Below are 12,913 nucleotides of genomic sequence, written 5' to 3' on the forward strand. Positions count from 1 at the left end.
CGTCTCTGATACCATGTAAGTTTTCTATGATTTCTTCTCTTGTTCTCATTGATAGAATTGTTGGCTTATATAGCCTTACACACACGTTTACACAAAGGCCCTCTAAGACCCGTTAATTGCATTACATTCTCAACACTCCTCCTCAAGATGGGCGAAAGATATCAATTAAGCCCATCTTGTCACATCCTCTAGCTAGATCTACTGAGCTAAGCCCTTTAGTCAAGCAGTCTGCAGCCTGCTCCTTAGCGGCGGCGGCTCTGATACCATGTTAAGTGAATTGGGTTTTCTAGGGTTTCTTCTCATATTCTCATTGATAGAATTGTTGGCTTATATAGCCTTACACACACGTTTACACAAAGGCCCTCTAAGACCCGTTAATTGCATTACATTCTCAACAGTTGCTAACAAGGTGGCGTTTGGAATTGACATACGGAGGCCATGCCACCTTCCCCTTCTCAATATCGGGATGTAGCTTATTGGCTTTTATTCGGGCCGTGGCTTTTACAGGTATGCTGTGATTGCTCTGTAGGAAACAAATAAATACAAATATTTAGCAGTATATGTTTTACATGAATACGCAACAATAATCAGTTATTTTGCTCTCAAGCAGTGTGATTTATCACTGAGTTCCTTAATGAAGTAGTAAGTAGCTGATTTTAGCAACAGTATTTGGTTCACTGACTTCAGGCAATTAAAATTGAAAGTTAACTGAATTGGTTGAATACACCTGTAAGTAAATGTTTATGTTTACTTAATGCAGGTGTCTTTTAATGGCCAGGATGTAGCTGTACGTATTAATAGCAAGTCAACTGACACTAATGAAAATTTCACCAGTTTCTTCTTTAGGCTCCAAGAATATTTCCCTTGAAAGTTGAGATGTGTTACCATGTTTTCGATTTTAGTATCCTATGGTTAGTACATGAGATCAATCTACTTCCCTTAATCTGCATGCAGAACTAGTACCACTGTATATAATTATGTATGTACAATTGTTTGCGGCTAAATTTCGGGAGTTACAGGTTAAAACTGTGTTAGGAGCAAGAATTATTATGATCCTCCTACATCCAACTTTGCTCAACTCTTGAAGAGTTGGCGCATATATGTTTGACAACCATTATGACTTTGAGAAACCTAATGAAAATCCACAGGCCCATGTGTCCCTCACCATTGCAGTTAATATTCTGCCATCATCATTGCTTCTTTAATTATTAGGTATGTCAGATTAAGAAATGTCAATTACTGATCTGATCAAGGTACACATTTCAGGTTGAATCATCTGAACCACATCGAACACCCTTATTAAAAAGGGGTGAAAAAAGGACAATCAAAACGCAAATCAACTAGAACGCGAACCATGGATGCAAAATGCAAGAGAGTCAACATCAAAAAGATAAGAATCAATAGAAAAAAAGATATCCCAAGCAGGCTTTGATATATAACTTAAATAGACCATTAAAATAACAAAAATCAAAAGACAAACACAAGAATACAACTGTGCTAATACATAACAATTCTTTCTTCATGTTGACTTGAAAGAATAGTTAAACCAATTGATAATCAAGACCATACCCTAACATGACTCAGAACAGCATGTTTTTCTTCCAGAACCATAGTGCAGTCATTTTGAATGACACATCACTTTACCCATTCTTTGAATATGGAAACTTCCTCTCCATATGCAAAAAACGAATGTAATTTTCTCCAAAGTATATCACCGTGCTAGAGTCACGATACGGTCAGACACCGCTCAGAGAAAGTCTAGCGATTAAGCTCTTCTGCTAGTATTCGAAGAACTGTCACATGACTTAAATTATGAGATAAAAAGACCACAGCTAAACATTTCCATATCCAAATGCAATCAAGGTGTACAAAAGTAGTTAAAATTTTAAACGTCGAAACCAGAGCACAATATGTACAACAGCAGTCCTTATAGAAAATTGAATGTTTTTACCACACAAGTTTCCCATAGAAAGATTTATATACCTGATGGTCTATCACCTCGATCCTGCATGCCTTTAGCTGCGCGATTAAGTTGAATACCAAAAGGATGCTTAGGGAGACAAGCTGCTGCAGATGTAGACACATCACCTGCAACTAGACGTAACGATTGATTACACAAGGTCCATGTGAATAAAATAGTACATAACCAATATGACATCTTAATAAACTAAAACATACTAACTTACCGAATGATCTGAAGGTATGGAGCGTGTAGTGGGGGTCTATAAATTGGTTGCCTCTTCCGAATCCGCATGCAAATCTGATAGGAAATAAAGTCAAAATTTTCGAATCGTTAGTTATAAACTACACTTCTGAGTTCAAGCTAGCTGTCATGATGACAACAACAATTGCATTATCTCGCACTATAATCAAGAAGACATTATAGAGGGATTATTGTGGTTTGACAATTATAAGGTGGACAGCTCACAATTTCCATATACAACACAGAATTAGATGTCCAGCAGAGTAAAACAGGAGTTTCAGACACGAAATTGCTTAACAATGAGTTTAAAACAGAAAGAGAACATAGGGGTTTGATGAGTGAATTTGTCATAGCAAGGATTAAGCATATCATGAATAATATTATGAGATACACACATTTTTAAAGGGAAGGAAGGGACTGAAGCAATTATAGTTGCAATACAGTACTACTGTTTCACAGTTAAGAGTAATTTCTTTGTTAAACTATAAGGTTTCATCTCAACTTGTGCTAGTTGATGTAGTAAGACAAGGAGAAATTTATATAACAGTTTATAATAGTTACAGTGTGACAAAGAGTATATATTCGTTTGAAATGAAATTCATTAATGATTAGGTTTCCAGTTTTGACATAAAGATAGAAAAAAATGATCACAAGTTTGGCAAGACCTTGCAAGGTGGAAAATACACCAAGAATCCTCAAGTAGTAGATAGATGAAAGAGAAAGTAGAACATATTAAATAAAATTTCCAATAAAATCAAATAGCTAGTAACCCATAGCCAGAGTAATCTCCCCAATGCTGGGGATGGATAGAGAAGCCCGAGTAGCTCTGAGGCTTCTCTTACACACTCTCTTGCCTCACGCTCTCATTCATTGAGCACTATATGTTTGCAAGATTTGGCTTACGATTGATGTTGTCACGCCCCGAAACTGTACTCATAAAATACGGGGTGCGCGACAGCAACGACCCGTGCATGAGACAAGTCTTATGCATGGGTCAAGCCTGGCACTTCATATCACAAAGTTTATCTCAAATGTTCATAAACCTACTGATGATAAAAGTCAGAGCAAATATATATATGTATATAATCAGTATTTACAGTCCATAAGCTCACTGTTATAAGCATTTCACAAAATAAAGCACAATCTTCATTGTATGTAATATTCAAAAAGAAGGCTTTTCCTGTAACGCCTCTCAGCAAAACGCCACAACCAAAAGCTTGGATAATATGAAGCTACACCGGATCTGAAAAAAAATTTAAAAAACAACAGGGTGAGCTAGAGCTCAGTGAGAACATTTCCCACTAGAGTTCCTAGATAACTAATAAAATAGTAATAATAATAATTTCCAGAAATAATGAATTATAAGTTTTGCATGAGAAATTCAAAGATAGCAAAATACGATCTAAATATCATAATATTGTCGTTTTCAAGAAGGAATGCAACAATTACATTTTCTTTCTTATGTGCAACTGAATATACTGTGAAGTTTCTTGGAATCAAACCCTTTTTGGATCAAGGTAAACATTAAGAAAGAAAAGAAATTACTAAATTGGATACAAAACCAGAGGGCTATTATTTTCTCAATTTTGCAGTCAATTGTCAAAATCTCAAACCTCGATGAGTCGTGTTCTTCGAATTCACATTCCAATCTTAAAATCACAAATTTATTACTGTCAAGCGATATGGACTCAAGAGGTGGCTCCTACGGCCTCTAGAGGTAGCTCCCACCGCGTCTATACGGTGTAGCACTTAGCCCTATATGGCACTTAGCTTCACATTTCCAGCTAGTAATTCATGAAACACAATAATCACCTCATGTCACACTAAGGCTACGAATTATAGCCCAGTAGCATGGGAATGCGTAAAACGCATCAGATAACAGATAATTCTCAAGAATCGAATGCACCTAACACTGCCATAGGTTACTGACCAAAACAGAAGGGCCATAATAAATTTCAGAATGACCAATACAGAAGGGCCAAATAAAGGTGCATTCACCATATGGCAGGCAGAAACAATCCATAGTGAACTATTTGAGGGTTTAAAAACATTGAGATCATATGTCAAATGAGTAATACTTTGCATATCAGAATTTTTAGATATTTTCAATGAAGTTAACAAGGTAAAGCTCCTCATTTTAGTTAAAATAGTTTACAGATATTTTTTTATCAGATACTAAGTCACGGAAAATCTTTGAATCCGTTAAACTATTGAAATGCATTCCAAATACTTTATCAAAAACTTTCAGATAAAATAATGCCCACAATTATTTGAAAATTACATGAGAGTCAAATTCATCTTTTTTATATTTTATATAAAAATCAAATTTTCTTTTCATATATTGTACGAGGCTAACATCGTATTATAGGATAGACCACAACAGAAATATGTCAAATCTTTATATACATGAAAATGACATTTTTCGATCACCAGATAAATCAAATATAATACTCATGTAATTTTATATTATAAAATACTAGTGAGAAATGAACTCACCTCAAGTGGACACGACTTTTCCCAAAATATTACTCCTCTGTATATCAACCAGATCCTATAATATAAGATATAAGCCTAATATTAATTCAGAACAAACATATATTATATGATAATCACTACAAATTTTTTGAAATAATCAGATCAAATAATATGAACAGGTTTCATATAAGCTTCTTTTCTAATTTTAGCAATTTACTGAGCTTAATTCCTAATTAAGTTTGAATTTTCTGGGTCTGATTGTAATTTACTGAGAAACAGGGTCCTCACGAATATTTTCATTCCTCTTTATCTTTTGGACCTATATACAAACAAAAAATCTTCCAGGGGTCCCAAAAAAATTGGTTATTTAATTAAAATTTCCCTTTTCTCTCTCCTCTATCTCTTATTCTTCTTCTCGTTTCCTCTTCTCATTTTCATTCATTTTTCCCCGTTTGTTTCTCCCTCCCTCTCTCTCTCTCTCTCTCTCTCTCTCTCTCTCTCTCTCTTCTGCGGACAATCGACGCGATCGATTCCTGCGCCGTCGTCAGAGCGGCGACCCGAGGACGAGCCCTCCCCGACGCAGGCAGTCACGTATGTTTTCTCTTCTTTTTTTTTTAATTTCTCAAGATATTATGTATTAGTTCTTAAATCAAAGAAAAATAAGGAAGCATAGAGTTTATACCTTAGATTTCTCCCCTTTCTTTCACTGTCTTCCTTCCTCTTCACTTCTTCTATTTTTATTTTTAACCCTAATTTCTCCTCTTTTCCTCTCCTTAAATACTGTTGGGAGGCGGTGATGTGAGGCGGTGAAAAAAATCACTGACTTACAATTTATTTATCATCATTATTATTATTATATATTTTCTTTTTTTTATCTGGGGCTATTACACTCTCCCCACCTAATAAAAAGTTTCGTCCTCGAAACTTAACATACATATATTTTCAAAAGCCTTCCTAATATTTCTCTTAAACAGGATCTCCCATTCCTCAGATAGCAATTTTCTCAAAGTAGTTTCTCTATTGAACTTTCTCACATTTGATGACTCATCGCTGAAGTACTTGCTATTTATGATTCACAATATGCTCTGGTGTTTCTTCATATGCTTGTGGCTTCACTGGTAATAATATTTTTCAACGTAATCTAGATCTCATATAAATCTTAGAATTGATATATCTATTATATAACATACTCCCATTAAAGGTGATTGTACTGCTAACTGGTCTAGTACTTAATCAATTTATTTTGATATTTCAAGAGTTAATATGTCTTGGGCCTAGTATCCCCTTGAAATCCTAGCTCACTTTTTCTTCAACAAGTCTTAACTCTTTCATCAACCAAACAAAGAGCGAATCTTCTAGTAGAACGATAAAGCTTGACACGCTACCTCAACACCAAGGAGCTTCTCTCATCATCAAAATCCAGATAAATAAGAGGTCTCTACTTTTTACCATATAAAAGGCCACGAGGTGCCATCTTTATGCTTGACTTCATGCTCATTATTTTATACAAACTCAGTAAAGGTAGAGAGGTGCCATCTTTATGCTTGACTTCATGCTCATTATTTTATACAAACTCAGTAAAGGTAGATAGTTTTCCCCCAGTTCTTCCATTTCTTGACTTCATGCTCATTATTTTATACAAACTCAGTAAAGGTAGATAGTTTTCCCCCAGTTCTTCCATTTAAAAAACACAGTACCTTAACATATCTTTCAGAATTTGCTTGTCTTTAATCACATGTATATGGATGATAATTGCGCTGATATTAAATGCAATGTACAAATTTCTATGAATACTCTTCCAATATTTTGTAAGAACTTGAGCTCATAAATTGCTACTATTGAAACAAGTATGTCATGAAATCTCAACATCTTGTGAATGTAAAATGCATGGTCAACCTTTCCAATGATTTTTTTACATGGGAAGGAAAAAATATACTAGCTTAGTATCCAGTTGAGTATTATCTAGATAATATTATTCTTTCTCAAAGGTTTTATCAGGACGTTAATGACGAGGTCTATGGTGATTTTCTTTCTTCCCACATTGATATATCTAATTTAGGATCAATCTACAGCTTATCTCTAATGCTTCTACTTTTATCTTTTAGCATGCCAAACACACAACCACATATTTTGCAATACTCATTTCACATTAGTCCACTGATTTATTAATTTATTTATATCCATGTATACATAGTAATGTGCATCATTCAAAAAAAAATTTTCCCCCGACCTTTCATATACAAAACCCTATATAAAAGATTAATGATCTATCTTGTACATCTTATCCCTATACTGAATGTACTCATCCACATCCTTATCTTTCAAATGAAAATTATTTTGCTAGTTATCTTTTTAACTCCTTTAATAGCAAAATATATTAAAATTACGGTCAATTCGGTTTTAACTGAGTAGACTTAAATCCTGATTATGCATGGTTTAATTTCTCCAACTTATCCTTTGAGGTATAATTAAATGTGACACATGAGTCTTCATGAACCATTCTTTTTACTAAGATAACACTACTAACCTTCAAAGTTCTAATTGTTATTCCACTAATAGATTTCCTTTAGGTCTTTATACATCTTTGTTAATCCAGGATGCACAGTCTACAGAGAGTGGTGTGCCTCTTTTAGAATTTTCTTATTTATCTCTGTTATATCGGGCATACAAATTCTATTTTCAAACCTCAATGACCAATCCTCATGTATTTTAAATTCTCTTCGAGTGTCTTCTTCCACACCTTTCTTTATTTCTGTTAGTTGAGGATCCTTCTGCTAGTTTGCTTTAATTCCATCTATCAAGGAAGATTGTATCATCATATCTGCTAGTTTAACTCTAATTTGGTGAATTCTAATTTCAATTCCAGTACGATCTAACTCCTCCAATAACTATCTTTGAGAAGTAGTTAATTTGGTGAATTCTAATTTCAATTCCAGTACGATCTAACTCCTCCAATAACTATCTTTGAGAAGTAGTTAAATATGCTAGATTACATGAATTCCAGTACGATCTAACTCCTCCAATAACTATCTTTGAGAAGTAGTTAAATATGCTAGATTACATGTATTCTTGCGGCTCAAAGCGTCAGTAACAACATTTGCCTTGTTGAGGTGATAATTAATGGTAATGTCATAATCTTTTAGAAGCTCCAACCATTTCTTTGCAGCAAATTTAACTCCTTTTGAGTGAATATATATTTCAAACTCTTATGTGGTCAGTGTATATTTCACAATGTACACCATATAAATAATGTCTTCAAATCTTGGGAGCAAACACTACTGCCGCTAATTCCAGGTCATGAGTGGGATAGTTTTGCTCATAAGGTTTTAACTACTTTGAAGCATATGCTATGACTTTTCCATTTTGCATAAGAACACATACAAGTCCTCTTCTAGAGGCATCACTGTAGATAGTAAAGTCTGTATCTCCAAAGGATAATGCAAGCACTGGAGCAGACACTAATCTACTTCTTTAACTCTTGAAAGTTTTTTCTCACATCTGACCAGATGAATTTAACTCCTTTCTGGGTAAGACGAGTCAAAGGTGAGGCAAGACACTATAACGCTAAAACATGAGATACCTAATTTTATAATTGAACATCATTCATTCTTTCACTTGTACCAATAAATAAATATTTACATATTCTGTCAGTAAATTCTTATTAAGCGAACATATAAATACCAGATTGGTGACTACTGTTATTGGAAAAACTTTGGCAAGGATGAGTATGCTTTCTATCTACCTCTCAAGTTCCGACAGTAGGCAGAAATAATATGCTCCCACACTTTATATGATCATCTCTAACTATTCTTCTGTTTGCGAGTATAAAAACTCAATTTCAATTTTGTTCTAAAGCATTATTCAAGTTTTCCCACATTTGGAATGAAACCTAAATTCTCTGTTAGATATTATAGCCCCTAGTATTCAACACAACTCACACATCTTTAATATATATGATCATTACTATTATGACTCCTAAAGCCAGTCAGAAAAATGCATAGCTATCTATTCTCATTGCCATAAAAATATAAAGAGGTTAAAAAAATCTACAATCTTATAATGCTCAACCTTCACAAGCTCAAACATCAAGCATAGAGACATAATCTAGAATCTATATTTCCTGTGAGTTAACCGGAATACTGCTCACAAGTCTCTGTATATCATTGTACTGCCTGAATAAAAATGTATCAATAAGAGATTGACTTCTAAATTTCTATCCTTAGCTTAGGATCATTTCGGGCACATAGGCTATTTTTTTTATAAAATCTCCACTGTTAAGTCATTAGCACAAACCTTTTCTTACCTTCGGTTAATTATTTTTTTTCCACTGTCAAAATATCACAACAATATACTATCACAATCCTTTCAATCAAGATAATTTGAATTCTAAAATAAGTAAACATCATTGCAGAGTCATAAATCTATCACAATCCTTTCAATCAAGATAATTTGAATTCTAAAATAAGTAAACATCATTGCAGAGTCATAAATCTGAATATCAAATCTAATTTGAATTCTAAAATAAGTAAACATCATTGCAGAGTCATAAATCTGAATATCAAATCTAGCCTATTCCATATATCTTTTTATTTGGTGATTGAAATTAAATACTAGTATTTCACTTTGCACTCAAGAAATCTACCTTTACATTCCTCTGACTAAGGTGATAATGAAAACTGAAGTCATAAACCTTTATTGATTTGGACCATTTGCTTCTCATACAATGTCTCTTTCATGTTAATTATAATTCTTGAGATACTAATAATCGGTGTAAATACCATCTATTCCGCAACTCATATGACTTAAATCTTCCAAAATTCATATTTATTCCCATTTTGCAAAGGATGATTCAAAGATAGTATATGAAAATTATTGTATACTAATTAAATCCATTGATCATGAAATAAGTGCATAAAAAAATCAGTCCTTTCACAAAAAAACCCTTTTTTGCACTTCTCATTCAGGATAAATCACCTATTCAATGCTATTATCAAAGTCATCACTTCATAAGTTTTTACTATGTGTTACACGATGACTGAGGGAAAATAATATAGTATACCTTAATACATTTTCAGCATCAACACCGTAAACTTAGGTGAGCTAGCATCATAATTCTTATACTAAAATAATATAGTGAATACAAAAGCAAGAAATACTCTTCAACAACTTCACATTTCATCAATTGTATGAATAATTTGTCATATATCAAACATTGCAAAAACATTTTTGAGTGTCCTTCAACTCATGGTATTCTATCTTGCACTTGTTAAAATACTAAAAATAAATCAGACATTCAACATAGGTCCAGAGACGTCGAAAGGTATTAATATATTAACAAACAAAAAGAAACAATTTTTAATCAAAATTCAAAACGTAATAACTTTATCTAAAATTTTAGCTCTATCATAACGTCACAAAAATAATCCTTAGATATTCTTTTGCCTATGCCGACTCTTGAATAAAATATTCCTAATCATCAAAGAGGCCACTACAAATGGATCCAATTATGATTAGACTATCTCATTCACCAAACAAAATTTTTGAAATGGTGTCATCAAGGAATAATATAATAATTCATAATAACAATCATCAGTAACATTAATCTTTGAAATACATAAGTTATGTACATAGGCAAATATTTAGGTAATAACCACATATTTTTATCCTGTATTATGCTACACAAGCTATATATGTAAGTCCTTGAAAAGCCAAATAAAAACTAATAGCATTCATAGTCTTCCACATTTATAAAATCTATACTTCCATGTTTCTAACTAGAATCCATATATAGAATCTTCTATAATCATTAACCAACTAAGCTGTCATACTATCTACTATAACCTCTCAAAATAAACTATCAAATCCTTTTCTATAAATCTCAAATGATAATCTCTCACATCAAGTGCCATCACAACCTAACATCACCAAAATAAATACATTTAGCATGAAAGTTTAATCATAATGATCATCTATAACCAATCCCTTGAATTTTCCTTATCATAATAGCATATATCATCAAATAATATTTTCATGAGTCACATATGTCAAACATGCCTCCAATTAAGCTGAACTAATTCCTTTATATCCAGGGAAACTAAACAAGGAATTATGTAATCCATGAATCTAAAATCATATATCTATATAACTAAAGTTGATCCAAGAAACTGTACTCATAAAATACGGGGTGCGCGACAGTAGCAACCCGTGCACGAGACAAGTCTTATGCACGGGTCAAGCCTGGCACTTTATATCACATAGTTTATCTCAAATGTTCATAAACCTACTGATGATAGAAGTCAGAGCAAATATATATATGTATATAATCAGTACTTACAGCCCATAAGCTCACTGTTATAAGCATTTCACAAAATAAAGCACATTCTTCATTGTATGTAACATTCAAAAAGAAGGCTTTTCCTGTAACGCCTCTCAGCAAAACGCCACAACCAAAAACTTGGATAATATGAAGCTACACCGGATCTGGATTTTTTTTAAAAAAATGACGAGGTGAGCTAGAGCTCAGTGAGAACATTTCCCACTAGAGTTCCTAGATAACTAACAAAATAGTAATAAGAATAATTTCCAGAAATAACGAATTATAAGTTTTGCATGAGAAATTCAAAGATAGCAAAATACGATCCAAATATCATAATATTGTCATCTTCAAGAAGGAATGCAACAATTATATTTTCTTTCTTATGTGCAACTGAATATACTGTGAAGTTTCTTGGAATCAAACCCTTTTTGAATAAAGGTAAACATTAAGAAAGAAAAGAAATTACTAAATTGAGTACAAAACCATAGGGCTATTATTTTCTCAATTTCGCAGTCAATTGTCAAAATCTTAAACCTCGATGAGTCATGTTCTTCGAATTCACACTCAAATCTTAAAATCATAAATCTATTACTGTCAAGCGATATGGACTCTAGAGGTGGCTCCTACGGGCTCTAGAGGTAGCTCCTACCACGTCTATACGGTATAGCACTTAGCTCCATATTTCCAGCTAGTAATTCATGAAACACAATAATCACCTCATGTCACACTAAGGCTACGAATTATAGCCCAGTAGCATGGGAATACGTAAAACGCATCAGATAACAGATAATTCTCGGGAATCGAATGCACCTAACACTGCCATAGGTTGCTAGCCAAAACAAAGGGGCCATAATAAATTTCAGAAGGGCCAATACAGAAGGGCCAAATAAAGGTGCATTCACCATATGGCAGGCAGAAACAATCCATAGTGGACTATTTGAGGGTTTGAAAACATCGAGATCATATGTCAAATGAGTAATACTTTACATATCAGAATTTTTAGATATTTTCAATGAAGTTAACAAGGTAAAGCTCCTCATTTCAGTTAAAACAGTTTATGGATATTTTTTTTATCAGATACTAAGTCTCGGAAAATCTTTGAATCCGTTAAACTGTTGAAATACATTCCAAATACTTCATCAAAAACTTTTAGATAAAATAATACCCACAATTATTTAAAAATTACATGAGAGTCAAATTCATTTTTTTTATATTTTATATAAAAATCAAATTTGCTTTTTCATATATTGTATGAGGCTAACATCGTATTATAGGATAGACCACAACAGAAATATGTCAAATCTTTATATACATGAAAATGATATTTTTTTGATCACCAGATAAATCAAATATAATACTCATGCAATTTCATATTATAAAATACTAGTGAGAAATGAACTCACCTCAAGTGGACATGACTTTTCCCAAAATATTACTCCTCTGTATATCAACCAGATCCTATAATATAAGATATAAGACTAATATTAATTCAAAACAAACAAATATTATATGATAATCACTGCAAATTTTAGAAATAATCAGATCAAATAATATGAATAGGTTTCATATAAGATTCTTTTCTAATTTTAGCAATTTACTGAGCTTAATTCCTAATTAAGTTTGAATTTTCTGGGTCTGATTGTAATATACTAAAAAACAGGGTCCTCACGAATATTTTCATTCCTCTTTATCTTTTGGACCTATATACAAACAAAAAATCTTCCAGGGGTCCCAAAAAATTGGTTATTTAATTAAAAATTCCCTTTTCTCTCTCCTCTATCTCTTCTTCTTCTTCCCGTTTCCTCTTCTCATTTTCATTCATTTTTTCCCCATTTGTTTCTCCCTCCCTCCCTCCCTCCCTCCCTCTCCCTCTCTCTCTCTCTCTCTCTCTCTCTCTCTCTCTCTCTCTCTCTCTCTCT

The 12,913-nt window shown here is 33.0% G+C and overlaps 2 long non-coding RNA genes across 2 annotated transcripts in view; both read right to left on the reverse strand.

Annotated features, from left to right (window-relative positions):
* LOC109835964 lies at window positions 260-2,650 on the reverse strand. Its single transcript, XR_002245754.1, has 3 exons — window positions 2,187-2,650; window positions 1,984-2,088; window positions 260-523 (listed from the first exon to the last, which is right to left on the reverse strand). It is a non-coding gene; the product is annotated as an uncharacterized LOC109835964 (long non-coding RNA).
* LOC109835967 overlaps window positions 11,088-12,913 on the reverse strand; it is a 7,015-nt gene continuing 5,189 nt past the window's right edge. The window contains exons 2-3 of the long non-coding RNA XR_002245756.1: window positions 12,398-12,452; window positions 11,088-11,158 (exon numbers count right to left, since the gene is read on the reverse strand). This is a non-coding gene — a long non-coding RNA (uncharacterized LOC109835967). The remainder of the gene's footprint in view (window positions 11,159-12,397; window positions 12,453-12,913) is intronic.

The sequence above is a fragment of the Asparagus officinalis genome, chromosome 4 (genome assembly GCF_001876935.1).
Source record: "Asparagus officinalis chromosome 4, Aspof.V1, whole genome shotgun sequence".
Classification (NCBI taxonomy): domain Eukaryota; kingdom Viridiplantae; phylum Streptophyta; class Magnoliopsida; order Asparagales; family Asparagaceae; genus Asparagus; species Asparagus officinalis.